Raw genomic sequence first — 15,589 nt, 5'->3', positions numbered from 1 at the left:
AGAAATGATAATGCTAGTTTAATTGCTAAGATTGAAAAGTTGAATGCATCTCTCTCTAGCCTTAAATTTGAGAATGAAAAATTAATTGCTAAGGCTAAAGATTTAAATGTTTGCAATGTCTCAATTTCCAATCTTAGAAATGAAAATGCTATTTTACATGCTAAGATTGATGAATTAAATGCATGCAAACCATCTACATCTAGCGTTGATCATGTTACCATTTGTACTAGATGTGGAGACATTAATGTTGATGTTATTCATGATCACCTAGCTTTAATTAAATAACAAAATGATCACATAGCTCAACTTAGTGCTAAGATTAATGAGCATGACTTAGAAAATGAAAAATTTAAATTTGCTAGAAGCATGCTCTATAATGGGAGACGCCCTGGGATTAAGGATGGCATTGGCTTCCAACAGGGAGACAATGTCAAGCTTAATGCCTCTAAAAGATTGTCTAATTTTGTTAAGGGTAAGGCTCCCATGGCTCAGGATAACGAGGGTTATATTTTATACCCTGTTGGTTATCCCGAGCACAAAATTAAGAGAATTCATTCTAGGAAGTCTCACTCTGGCTCTCATCATGCTTTTATGTATAAGAGTGAGGCATCTAGTTCTAGGCAATCCACTCATGCTAAATTGCCTAAAAAGAAATCTCATGTAGCATCAAATGAACCTAATATTTCATTTAAGACTTTTGATGCTTCCTATGTGTTCACTAAAAAATCAGGCAAAGTAGTTGCCAAATATGTTGGGGCCAAATACAAGGGCTCAAAAACTTGTGTTTGGGTACCCAAGGTGCTTGTTTCTAATGTCAAAGGACCCAAGACCGTTTGGGTACCTAAGAACAAGGCCTAAACTTGTTTTGTAGGTTTATGCATTCGGGGGCTCAAGTTGGATCATTGATAGCGGGTGCACAAACCACATGACAGGGGAGAAAATGATGTTCTCCTACGAGAAAAACCATGATCCTCAAAGAGCCATCACATTCGGGGATGGAAATCAAGGTTTGGTCAAAGGACTTGGTAAAATTGCTATATCTCCTGACCATTCTATTTCCAATGTTTTTCTTGTAGATTCTTTAGATTACAATTTGCTTTCTGTTTCTCAATTATGCAAAATGGGCTACAACTGTCTTTTTACGAATTTAGGTGTTACTGTCTTTAGAAGAAGTGATGATTCAGTAGCATTTAAGGGAGTGTTAGAGGGTCAGCTATACTTAGTTGATTTTAATAGATCTGAACTCGACACTTGCTTAATTGCTAAGACTAACATGGGTTGGCTCTGGCATCGCCGACTAGCCCACGTTGGGATGAAGAATCTTCATAAGCTTCTAAAGGGAGAACACATTTTGGGACTAACAAATGTTCATTTTGAGAAAGACAGGATTTGTAGCGCATGTCAAGCAGGGAAGCAAGTTGGTGTTCATCATCCAAACAAGAACATCATGACGACCGACAGGCCGCTTGAGTTACTCCACATGGATCTATTCGGCCCGATTGCTTACATAAGCATCGGCGGGAGTAAGTATTGTCTTGTAATTGTGGATGATTATTCTCGCTTCACTTGGGTGTTCTTTTTGCAGGATAAATCTCAAACCCAAGAGACCTTAAAGGGATTCTTGAGACGGGCTCAAAATGAGTTCGGGTTGAGGATCAAAAAGATTAGAAGCGACAATGGGACGGAGTTCAAGAACTCACAAATAGAAGGCTTCCTTGAGGATGAGGGCATCAAGCATGAGTTCTCTTCTCCTTACATGCCACAACAAAATGGTGTAGTGGAGAGGAAGAATAGAACTCTACTTTACATGGCGAGGACCATGCTTGATGAGTACAAGACTTCGGACCGGTTTTGGGCGGAAGCAATCAACACCGCTTGCTACACCATCAACCGCTCTACCTTCACCGAATCCTCAAGAAGACATCGTATGAACTCCTAACCGGTAAAAAGCCCAATGTTTCATATTTTAGAGTCTTTGGTAGCAAATGCTTTATTCTTGTTAAAAGAGGTAGAAAATCCAAATTTGCTCCTAAGGCTGTAGAAGACTTTTTACTAGGATATGATTCAAACACAAGGGCATATAGAGTCTTTAACAAGTCCACTTGACTAGTTGAAGTTTCTTGTGACATTGTGTTTGATGAGACTAACGGCTCTCAAGTAGAGCAAGTTGATCTTGATGAGCTAGATGATGAAGAGGCCCTGTTCGTCGCGCTAAGGAACATGTCCATTGGGGATGTGTGTCCTAAGGAATCCGAGGAGCCTACACATGCGCAAGATCAACCATCATCTTTAAATCAAGCATCTCCACCAACCCAAGATGAGGATCAAGCTCAAGATGATGAGAATGAGGATCAAGAAGATGAGCCACCTCAAGAGGAGGGCAATGATCAAGGGGGGGATGCCCAAGACAAGGAAGATGATGAGGGACCAAGACCGCCACACCCAATAGTCCACCAAGCGATACAACGAGATCACCCCGTGAACTCTATCCTCGACGATATTCATAAGGGGGATTCAGATTGGGTGTTGGCGATGCAAGAGGAACTCAACAACTTCACGAGGAATGAGGTATGGCATTTAGTTCCACGTCCTAATCAAAATGTTGTAGGAACCAAGTGGGTCTTCCGCAACAAGCAAGATGAGCATGGTGTGGTGACAAGGAACAAATCCCGACTTGTGGCCAAGGGATATTCACAAGTCGAAGGTTTGGATTTCGGTGAAACCTATGCACCCGTAGCTAGGCTTGAGTCAATTCGTATATTACTTGCCTATGCTACTTACCATGGCTTCAAGCTTTATCAAATGGACGTGAAGAGTGCCTTCCTCAATGGACCAATCAAGGAAGAGGTCTATGTTGAGCAACCTCCCGGCTTTGAAGATAGTGAGTACCCTAACCATGTCTATAAACTCTCTAAGGCGCTTTATGGGCTCAAGCAAGCCCCAAGAGCATGGTATGAATGCCTATTAGATTTTTTTATCGCTAATGGCTTCAAAGTCGGAAAAGTCGATCCTACTCTCTTTACTAAAACAATTGCAAATTATTTGTTTGTATGCCAAATCTATGTTGATGATATCATATTTGGGTCTACTAACAAATCTACTTGTGAAGAGTTTAGTAGGATCATGATTCAAAAATTCGAGATGTCTATGATGGGGAAGTTGAAGTATTTTCTAGGATTTCAAGTCAAGCAACTCCAAGAGGGCACCTTCATCAGCCAAACGAAGTACATTCAAGACATACTCACCAAGTTTGGGATGAAGGATGCCAAGCCCATCAAGACACCCATGGGAACTAATGGGCATCTCGACCTCGACATGGGAGGTAAATCCGTAGATCAAAAGGTATACCGGTCGATGATAGGATCTTTACTTTATTTATGTGCATCTCGACCGGATATAATGCTTTCCGTATGCATGTGTGCAAGATTCCAAGCCGATCCTAAGGAAGTTCACCTTAGGGCCGTAAAACGAATCTTGAGATATTAAGTTTATACTCCTAAGTTTGGCCTTTGGTACCCCAAGGGATCCACTTTTGATTTAATTGGATATTCAGATGCTGATTGGGTAGGGTGTAAGATTGATAGAAAGAGCACATCAGGGACTTGCCAGTTCTTGGGAAGATCTCTGGTGTCTTAGGCTTCAAAGAAACAAAATTCTGTAGCTCTTTCTACCGCCGAAGCCGAGTACATTGCCGCAGGCCATTGTTGTGCGCAATTACTTTGGATGAGGCAAACCCTTAGGGACTATGGTTACAAATTAACCAAAGTTCCTCTCCTATGTGATAATCAGAGTGCAATCCGCATGGCGGATAATCCCGTTGAGCACAGCCGCACTAAACACATAGCCATTCGGTATCACTTTTTGAGGGATCACCAACAAGGGGGGATATCGAGATTGCTTATATTAACACCAAAGAACAATTAGCCGATATCTTTACCAAGCCACTAGATGAGAAAACTTTTACCAAACTTAGGCATGAGCTAAACATTCTTGATTCTAGGAATTTTGATTGATATTTTGCACACATAGCTCATTTATATACCTTTGATCATATTTCTTTCATGTGCTATGACTAATGTGTTTTCAAGTGCATTTCATGCTAAGTCATAGATTGAAAGGGAAATGGAGTCTTCGGCGAAGACAAGGCTTCTACTCCACTCCGTCGTATTATTTATCCTTCGCCGTCACTCCGCATCGCTCTTCACTTTGGTATAATCCTTCACTCATTTATTATTTGCCAAAGGGGTAGAGAAAGTAGAAGGGCTTATATTTCATTCACAAGTATCCGTTTTTGGCGATTCATGTCAAAGGGGGAGAAAGTATTATCCCAAAGCAAAAGGACCGCACCACCACCAATTTCAAAAATGAAGGTTTTCAATTGGTATTAAAAGAAGTTTTTCAATTGGTATCTTATTTTTGATATAATTTCAAATTGGTATAACCTCTTCAAAATTAATATCTAAAACCCTCTTTAACACTAAGAGGAGAATTTCATTGAGGGGGAGTTTTGTTGAGTCAAAGGAAAAGCATTTGAAACAGGGGGAGAAAATTTCAAATCTTGAAAATGCTTCTCGAAATCTTATTCGTATACCTTTGACCATTTGCAAAAAGACTTTGAAAAAGAATTTCCAAAACATTTGCAAAAACAAAACAAGTGGTGCAAGCGTGGTCCAAAATGTTAAAATGTAGGAAGCAATCCATGCATATTCTATGAATGTATAAATTGTTTTAATTGCAAAGTAACCTTTGCACTTACCTTATGCAAACTAGTTCAATTCTGCACTTATATATTTGCTTTGGTTTGTGTTGGCATCAATCACCAAAAAGGGGGAGATTGAAAGGAAAAACAGGGTCAAACCTTTTCCTAAATGATTTTGGTGGTTGAATTGCCCAACACAAATAATTGGACTAACTAGTTTGCTCTAGATTATAAGTTCTACAGGTGCCAAAGGTTCAACACAAATCAACAAAAAGTCCAAGAAAGGGTTCAAATAAAAAGAGCAAAAGACAACTGAAGGATGTCCTGGTCTGCACCACCGGACTGTGTCCGGTGCACCAGGGAGATCAACTCCGAACTTGCCACCTTCGGGAATTCTGGGAGCCACTCCGCTATAATTCACCGGACTATCCGGTGTGCCAAGCGGAGCAACGGCTACTGCACCAACGGTCGCCTGCAAAAGCAACAGTGAATAGTGCGCAACTGCGCGCGCAGAGCAGGCGTCAAAAGGCGCACCGGACAGTGAACAATGAATGTCCGGTGCATCACCGGACTGTCCAGTGGCCCAGATGTCAGAAGCTCCAACGGTTGAACCCCAACGGTTGGGTGACGTGGCTGGCGCACCGGACAGTGTCTGGTGGCGCACCGGACTGTCCGGTGCGCCCTTCGACAGCAGCCTTCCCCAACGGCCACTTTGGTGGTTGAGGCTATAAATACCCCCAACCACCAACACTTCAAGGCATCCAAGTTTTCAGCCAACACAATCAATACAAGAGCTAGTGCATTCAATACAAGACACAAATAGAGTGAATCAAAATCTCTCCAAGTCCCAATTCCACTCAAAGCAATAGTGACTAGAAGAGAGAGTTTTGTCGTGTTCTTTTGAGCTCTTGCGCTTGGATCGCTTTTCTTCTTCCCCATTTCTTGTTCCCAAGATCATTGTAATCAAAGCAAGAGACACCAATTGTGTGGTGGTCCTTGTGGGGACTAAGTGTCCCGTTTGATTGAGAAGAGAAGCTCACTCGGTCTAAGTGACCGTTTGAGAGAGGGAAAGGGTTGAAAGAGACCCGGTCTTTGTGACCACCTCAACGGGTAGTAGGTTTGCAAGAACCGAACCTCGGTAAAACAAATCACTGTGTCATCCGCTCTTATTCGCTTGTGATTTGTTTTCGCCCTCTCTTTCGGACTCGATTATATTTCTAACGCTAACCCCGGCTTGTAGTTGTGCTTAAACTTTATAAATTTCAGATTTGCCTATTCACCCCCCCCCCCCTCTAGGCGACTTTCAGAAACATTGCAAACATTTAAATCCTTAGCCTTTGAAATTAATTTATCATTCTCAATCTTAAGACTAGAAATTGATTCATTCAATTTGTCAATCTTAGCAATTAAACTAGCATTATCATTTTTAAGATTGGCAATTGAATCATCACAAACATTTCTCTTTTGAACCTTAGCGATTAAATTAGCATTTTCAATTCTAAGGTTCGAGATAGTGTCATGGCAAATGCTAAGCTCACTAGTTAATTTTTCACATTTCTCTATTTCCTGAGCATAAGCATTTTTAACTTTAACATGCCTTTTGTTTTCCTTAATAAGGAATTCCTCTTGGCTATCCAAGAGTTCATCCTTCTCATGAATGTCACCTATCAATTCATTCAATTTTTCTTTTTGTTGCATGTTTAAGTTGGCAAAAAGAGCAAGCAAATCATCTTCATCATCACTAGAGCTACCCTCATCACTAGATGTTGTATATTTAGTGGAGGCTCTAGATTTTACCTTCTTCTTTTTGCCGTCCTTTGCCATGAGGCACTTGTGGCCGACGTTGGGGAAGAGGAGGCCCTTGTTGACGGTGATGTTGGTGGCGTCCTCGTTGGAGGAGGAGTCGGTGGAGCTCTCATCGGAGTCCCATTCCCGGCATACATGGGCATCGCCGCCCTTCTTCTTGTAGTATCTTTTCTTTTCCTTCCTCTTTCCCTTCTTGTCGTCGCCCCTGTCACTATCACTAGATAATGGACATTTAGCAATAAAATGACCGGGCTTACCACATTTGTAGCATACTTTCTTGGAGCGGGGTTTGTAATCCTTCCCCCTCCTTTGCTTGAGGATTTGGCGGAAGCTCTTGATGATGAGCGCCATTTCCTCGTTGTCGAGCTTGGAGGCGTCGATGGGGAGCCTACTTGATGTAGACTCTTCTTTCTTTTCTTCCGTCGCTTTGAATGCGACGGGTTGCACCTCGGGTGTGGAGGTGCCGCCTTGCTCAACGATTTGTTTGGAGCCTTTGATCATTAACTCAAAGCTCACAAACTTTCCTATAACCTCCTCGGGAGACATTAGCTTATATCTAGGATCACCACGAATTAATTGAACTTGTGTAGGATTACGAAAAACAAGTGATCTTAGAATAACCTTGACCATTTCATGGTCATCCCATTTGGTGCTCCCGAGGTTGCGCACTTGATTCACCAAGGTCTTGAGCCGGTTGTACATGGCTTGTGGCTCCTCTCCTTGGTTGAGGATGAATCGACCGAGCTCCCCCTCGATCGTCTCCCGCTTGGTAATTTTGGTCACCTCATCCCCTTCATGCGTGGTCTTTAGCACATCCCAATGTCCTTGGCACTTTTTAGCCCTTGCACCTTATTATACTCCTCTCTACATAGAGAGGCGAGGAGTATAGTAGTGGCTTGGGAATCAAAGTGTCAGATTTGGGCGACCTCGTCCGAATCATATCCTTCATCCCCCATGAATGGTACCTGCGCTTGAAACTCAACAATGTCCCAAATGCTAGCGTGGAGTGAGGTTAGATGATGCCTCATTTTATCACTCCACATACAATAATCTTCACCTTCAAAAACCGGTGGTTTGCCTAATGGAACGGAAAGTAAAGGAGTGCGTTTAGAAATGCAGGGATAGCGTAGGGGGATCTTACTAAACTTCTTGCGCTCATGGCGCTTAGAAGTGACGGACGGAGCGTCGGAGCCAGAGGTGGAGGGCGACGAAGAATCGGTCTCGTAGTAGACCACTTTCTTCATCTTCTTCTTCTTGTCGCCACTCCGATGCGACTTGACGCGGGGAGGAGATTCCTCCCTTCCTTTGGCGCTAGACTCCTTTGATGGAGCCTTCTCGTGGCTTGTGGCCGTTTCCATCTCCCTGTTAGCGGATCCTCCTGACATCACTTCGAGTTGTTAGACTCTAATGAAGTATCGGGCTCTTATACCAATTGAAAGTCACCCAGAGGGGGGTGAATAGGCGGAAACTGAAATTTACAACTTTAAACACAACTACAAGCCGTGGTTAACGTTAGAAATAAAACCAAGTCCGAAAGAGAGGGTGAAAACAAATCAACCAAGAAATAAAGCGAGTGACACAGTGATTTTTTTTACCGAGGTTCGGTTCTTGCAAACCTAGTCCCCGTTGAGGTGGTCATAAAGACCGGGTCTCTTTCAACCCTTTCCCTCTCTCAAACGGTCACCTAGACCGAGTGAGCTTTCTCCTTAATCGAACGGGTCACTTAGACCCCTCACAAGGACCACCACAACTTGGTGTCTCTTGCTTTGATTACAAGTGTTTTGAGAACAAGAATGAAGGAAGAAGAAAGTGATCCAAGAACAAGAGCTCAAAGAACACGAGCAAAACACTCTCTCTAATCACTATTTGTTTGGAGTGGATTTGGGACTTGGAGAGGCTTTGATTCTATTGAATTGTGTCTTGTATTGATTGCACTAGCTCTTGTATTGAATGTGAAGTCTGAAAAACTTGGATGCTTGGAGTGGTGGTGGTTGGGGGTATTTATAGCCCCAACCACCAAACCAACCGTTGGGGAGGCTGTCTGCCGATGGGCGCACCGAACAGTCTGGTGCGCCACCGGACAGTCCGGTGCGCCAGCCACGTCACCCAACTGTTAGGGTTCTGACAGTTTCGACCATTGGAGCTCTGACATCTTGGTGCACCGGACAGTCCGGTGCCACACCGGACATGCACTATTCACTGTCTGGTGCGCCTTCTGGCGCTGCTCTGACTCTGCGTGAACTGTCTGCGCACTGTAGCGCTTTTGCAGGTGTCTGTTGTAGTCGACCGTTGCGCTGGAGCCGTTGCTCCGCTGGCACACCGGACAATCCGGTGGCCCACCAGACAGTCTGGTGAATTATAGCGGAGCGGCTCTCCAGAAACCCGAAGGTGAAGAGTTCAGCCTGTACGGTCCCTGGTGCACCAGACACTGTCCGGTGGCACACCGGACAGTCCGGTGCGCCAGACCAGGGTTCTCTTTAGTTTCTTTTGCTCCTTTCTTTTGAACCCTAACTTAGATCTTTTTATTGGTTTGTGTTGAACCTTTGGCACCTGTAGAACATATAATCTAGAGCAAACTAGTTAGTCCAATTATTTGTGTTGGGCATTTCAACCACCAAAATCATTTAGGAAAAGGTTTGACCCTATTTCCCTTTCACTCGCCAAGCTCGAGCTGAAACTATACCCCATCCAAATAGGAAAATCATCCTCGCCGGATTCCTCGAGATCGCCAGTGAACGTGGCCCGAGCTCCACCCTTCACCGCCGACCAATTCCTTGGACCCGTAACTCCACCTTCACCTAGTGAAGCTTCCCAGCCAGCCCGACCGAGTGCTACTACCTCCGGCTAGCCAAAATCGAAGACGTCGCCGAGCTCCGCAACCGGGAGGCGTGGTCCGTGTAACTCCGATCACCTCCGACCGCAACCCGACCATCGACGGGAACCCCACAATGCCTCTGACCTCACCAACCACCCGCGGGAACCGACGGTAAGCCGTCGTGCCTCCACGAATATTGTTCGAACCACCTAGGGATCACGCGTTAAGATGTTTAGAAAGCCAGGGGTTTTGTGTTAAGCCATTGACTCACATGAATAGTGTACCAAGGACCCATCTATAAGGAGAAGGAGAGAATTTAACCAAGGGCCTAGGTGCAAGATAGATTTTCTTTTCCATTTCTGAATTTACTTTTCTTTTTATACTGTAGATAACTTCAAAAATACATAACTTGCAAAAAATAAACCCAAATTTCATGAAACCAATTTTGCTAAAATTTGTGTGGGCTAAACTTTAGAACAAAAATAGAAAACCAAGGCACTTCCAATACTATTTCTGGAAGTTTTGGTTTAAATTGGGATATTTTTAAACCATAAAAATAAAGGGAAAATAGTAGAACCGTGATGCTAGGGTTAAGAAAAATTGGGTAGATGCTCGAGTAACAGTAACCTCATATAAAAATGTTGAACACCCTAGTTCGCCAACCTAAGTAGAAAAAACCCCTAAATTATGTTTCTATCCATTCCTTTAGAAAACAGAAAAAGAACATAAAAATGAGAAACAGTAAGCAACCATATTTTTCTTAGAATACCTGAGTATTGTAGCTTTAGAGAAAAATATAATAAGTCCAATTTCAGTAAAAACATATAGTGCCACCTGCCCCATCAGAAAAATAGATAAAATTTAGAAAATCGTATAAAACCTCCCCTGAAGAGAAAAACCTCCAACCCTAGGAATGATTGCTATTGTCCAAAGAAAAACTTAGAAAATTTTCCAAATCTATTATTTGACATTTTTCAAAAAGAAAGTTAGTTGAAAGCACCTTTTAGCCCTAGAACTTTAAAAAATCACAACTAATTATCCATTAAATATCCCATGAATTTTTTTGGCACAAGACTATTTATCATATCTACATACCAGGAAAAATACCCATTAGGGAAGTAGCCACTTAGAAATAGGAGGTGTAGTGTAATGTGCCTCCTCTACCCTTTTTTGTCATAATGGTCACTGAACAGGTTAGTCTAATAGAGGTTCGGTGCACCTCTAGACCTGTACTGTAGTGATCTGGTGCACACGCAGAAAAGTGCGATTTTTGGCATTCCACTCCAACGACTATTTTATGGCGGATTATTCCAGTTTAAGTGTCTTGGTCTTGCCTCAAGGGCAATGACATACACTTAAATCAGAATAAACTGTCAATTCCTCGGATCTAGTCCGATTGAAGCCACTTACCAAGGATCGAGTACCATTAGCTCACACGAAGGTGAGGCACATAGAAATACAATAAAACATAATACCACAAATTAAATAAGTACTTAGAGTTATTACATCATGGGAGTTCAAAAGTAGTAACTGTTGTTCTCATTGCAGCGGAAAATAACTAATGGTGAACATAAGGAGTGTGGCGAAGCTTGGCCCATCACTCCTCCTGATCCTCTCCTGTTGAGGTAGGGTTCCACTCGACTGTCCAACCCGGTGGCAAGGTGGATGGCCAAGTCAACCCAGAAACCATGTCCTCCAAGGAAGTACTTGTAAAAACTTTGCCACAAACAAGGCTGAGTATACTAATACTCAGCTAGACTTATCCGGTGTGAGGAGTCTACTCCTCTACCTCTAGACCATGAAGTTGTTTGGTTGAGGGGTTTGGTTAGCCAAAAGCACTAGCTGAGTTAAAACAAGTTTTAGATTTTCCAAGTTCTATATTCTTCTTTAAACTAGGTTAGCCTCTTTCTAAACATACATGATATCAAGCATTTAGTACAAACAACATTTTATCTCATGAAAACTCATTTCACTTCTTACTCGATGCGGCAGCATGGATCAAGCAGTCTCATTAGCTGCAAGAAGCAGACGATTCGAATCGAGTTTTAAACCTTGCAAGGTAAACCTAAACACACGACATGTAGGGACAATCCGTCCCCACACACATCAGTCGTCCCCATCGATTCCCCATCAACAGAACGTGGCCCACTGCCATTGGCATACAATGCTCCACTGACCCCGACCACCACCGTGCAGTGACCGCACTTGTACCCAACATAACCAGAATGGGATACACTGTCTCATGAGCAAGTGGGGAGGTATGTCTGCGGGCAGGTTCACTCAGGTACTAGGCTTACCGATTTACCATATTTCTCAACATGTGCTTAGTACTTTCAAACGCTTGACACATGATACCACACATTAATCCTTATTCCAGTTTTGTCTCGTAGACAAGGCAACTCCATGGATCCTTATCCACATACCATCATAATTCCAATATCAAAAGTGGATACAACCAATTCCTGACCTCGCGCGAGTGCTATAAAAATCACTCGACTTCTACCGAGATCCTAAAATAGTATAACAACTACTCGACCTAGCATACTAGTATGCATCTTAAAAGGAACCTAAGTTCATGCATCTAAGGTTTCAAGTAACTCTTACACTTAAGTGCATAGTACAAGTCTACAAACATTAAGTGAGGACTAAATGTTCACAAGTAGTGCTGAGAATTGGGTTGAGCCAAATTGGCACAGCCTAGGCTTATCGTGCTTCGGGCCAGTAAGGCCCAAAATATTTTTAGGTCATACCGTGTCAGCCCAAAGAGTAGAAATAGAAGGCGCAAAAAAAATTGGACTTAAAGCATGCCGGGTCTTCATCGGGCTAGGCCGGCCCAAACCCGGCACATACGTGCGGGCGGCAAAGTAGGCCAAAAATTAAGGCTCGGTCCGGTCCTATCTTTAGGGCGTGCTAGACTGGCTAAAAGAACTTCGTGCTACGTTGTGCTCATGCAGGACCAAAAAAGACTAACCTATGTACCCAACACTATTCGTAGGGTAAATAGTTGTTTAGCTTTAGCCTAGAACTGAGGAGGAAAAAAGGAAGTCAAGGGTAACACAAAAACACGGTCAAGAAGATAACAGTCCTTACTATTGGCGCCGATCTAGGCGCCAAAAAACACTGGAGATGGACCGCCTGGCGGTGTTCTCTGTGGATGTGCGAACGGTCTGTGGCACAAGGCCGGACGGTCCGCGACCTAGCGCAGGAGCGACTCTCCTCTGCGTGCGTCCGGACGGTCTGCACCTGGGGCTCGGAAGGTCCGCGATAGCGCAGAGGGTCTTCTTCTTCATAGCAGACCAAGATCTCGCCTTCCTAGAGGGACCCGTCAGGGAGGAGAGATCGTAGGGTGTCTTGGCGTCGGCAGGCCACCCAAGACACCTCTAGTCGATGTAGAGCCGGATAGAGGTGAATATTTGAGGTAGAAGGAGGCTAAACTAGAACGACTCCTAATGCATAAGGTAAAAACGAGAAGTAGACTTGATTTGATCGATTGTGGGGGGTTCAATCGGTCGTAGTCATTCATCTATATAAAGGGGGAGGTCTAGACCTGTTACAAGTCGTTTCCCGAGCTAATCCCGCGGTTTTAGCTAACAAATCTCACGAGAAACTCGGAACCCTAACTGATTCTGCGCACGCACGGACTGTCCGCGCCACCACCGCGGACCGTCCGCGAGGACGTTTTTGTGCTCAACATATGCCCCTCTGCCCTTTAGTGGAGGTTGACGAACCAAAAGCATATGAACTAAGCCTAATGCTAGTCATTGGCTTTTCCAATCCAATATGGTGATCATTCAATGGAGCCCCAATGCATAAAGGTCGTTTAGGATTGCATCTTTCTCGGTCGTGACCATTTGATCAATGGATCAAAAATAATAGAATGGAGGTGCCCCCCAACCTGAATAGACAAAGGGAGTACGCATGTACCATGGGTTCATCGTCGTACCATTTCATATTTGAACAGGACAATACATCGACGATGAGTAGGTGGGTGGAAAGCATCCTGACATGATAGGATGAATAAGCAACGCTTGTTGCGTCGTCTTTCGGGCCGTTTTACTCGGTCGTTTTGTTTTAGTGGCTGACCGGGGTTTCTTTGTTGGCCGATCACGTAGAACGGCCTTCTTACCAGCATATTTGGCTAGCAATTGATCGAAAGTAGGGCCGGCTTTTACCAGCCGACCATGTGCGTCATGTTGGCTCTGCCCTTGCGTCTCTTTCCTTTCTTTGTGTGGAGGCTGACGCCTATGGCCATGGGCGGACTGTCCGGCTGAGTCAGTCGTACCGTCTGCATGAGCACCGGACCGTCCGCACCCAGGTGTCGTATAGTCTGCGATGCTCGAGTCAAGGAGTTTTGCTCGGCTGCGTGGTTGAGCCTACCCCCTGGTGCCTCGGACTTGTTAGTCTTTCTGTCCGGAGCTTTCTGAGCAATCCCTTCTTGTGATATATTTGACGTGCGAAGATCACCAATGATGGTGTTTTTGTCTTTGCCTTTATCGGCCACTTCGGGTCGAATCAAGACCTTTTTGCATGTGGGTTCTATTTTATTGACAGGAAATGGTTGTGTCCATTTGCATCTCCTGAAAAGCCAATTGACCCTCATTTATGGTCGACTGTATCTGTCGACGAAAAACATTACAATCATTGGTGGCATGGGGAAAAAATTATGCCACTTACAATAAGCACGTCTCTTTAATTCATCCATAGGAGGAATAGTATGAGTTAATTTAATGTTGCCATTTTTTAGTAGCTCGTCAAATAACCTATCGCATTTTGCAACATTAAAGGTAAATTTAATCTCTTCTTGCCAATTCTTTTGAACCGGCTGTAAGGAAGAACATGCAGAAAATTTGACCTTTGTTGACCAAACAAACTCAGCGGTATATACATCTGTGGATTCATCATCTGAACTATCACGCTCTACTAGATGTATAGTACGGGCAGCTGATTTTGATGTCTTTTTAAATCGGCTTTCACAGGCTAAAGCCCGCTGATGTAGCTGAGCTATTGAAAAGAACTGGGTCCCATCTAATTTGTCTCTTAAGCAGGATAGCAACCCATCAAAAGCCATCCCTGCTAGCTCTTTGTCTGCGACATGGATCCGAAAGCATCGATTTCTAGTGTCTCGGAACCTCCAGATATAATAGTTAACCGATTCTTCACGTCCCTATCAAACTAAAGCTAAATCAGCTAGCCCTAATTCATTTTCCCCGGAAAAGAAATGTTCATGAAATTTACTCTCTAAATCATTCCAAGAATTAATGGAATTAGGAGGCAGGGCGGCGTACCAAGCAAAAGCGGTACCAGTAAGGGATAAAGAAAATAAACAAACACGAAATGCTTCCCCATCGGCCAATTCGCCTAGGTGTGCTAGGAACTGGCCTATATGTTCGTGTGTGCTTCTCCTATTTTCACCAGAAAACTTAGAAAACTCTGGTATCCTTGCCCCTTGTGGATATGGGACAATGTCAAACCGGTGATCATATGGCTTCTGATATGATTGCCCCACTCTATCCACACCAACTCCGAGTCTATCTCAAAATAGTTTAGCCATCTCTTCCCTAATTTTCTACATTGCACTCGGTGGCAGACCACCGGACCCTAGGCTGTGGGGTTCATTCGGTCGGGCATTGTTATGCCGACCTTCTTGCCATGACCGATTGATAATGTTGATCGGCCTGTGATCATATGGCGTGTTGTGGGTTAAATATGTAGGGGGCAGAACATACTGCCGTTGTGGTATGTAATAATTTGGTGCATAGTGTGCGACAGTAGGTTCTGTGTATGTGTATCCGATATGTCCGGTGGTACATCTGAACTGGCCGGTTGTGTTAGCTATTATTGGGGCGCCACGCGGTAGCCCTGGTGCGGTCCCGGACTATCCGGCAGAGAAAGCCGGACGGTCTGTGTAAGGGCCGAACTATCCAGACAAAAGCTCGGACGGTCCGACCGTGTAGAGGGCCGCCGATCTGCCAAGCAAGGACGATGGTGATGGTATTTGCCCTGGATATGAGTTCATCAACATACCATATAATGGATGGGGCTGCAAATCCCCATTTGTCGCCGATGTATTAGACATAAATATCATGTTACTAGTTTCATATGATGGAAAACTAGGAGCAACAGACTTCTCCAACATACACGTTAATTTTCTAATTGGTTCTTCTAACCCTCTAATCTAATGCTTCATTTGATTATGCAAATGGTCTACATACTGTTTAATAGATTGGATGTCGTCGGGTTTACTTACGTTAGGGACTTGAAGCGAAGAT

Source organism: Zea mays, chromosome 4 (assembly GCF_902167145.1).
Source record: "Zea mays cultivar B73 chromosome 4, Zm-B73-REFERENCE-NAM-5.0, whole genome shotgun sequence".
NCBI classification, from domain to species: domain Eukaryota; kingdom Viridiplantae; phylum Streptophyta; class Magnoliopsida; order Poales; family Poaceae; genus Zea; species Zea mays.
Note: the sequence above shows the minus strand (reverse complement) of the source record.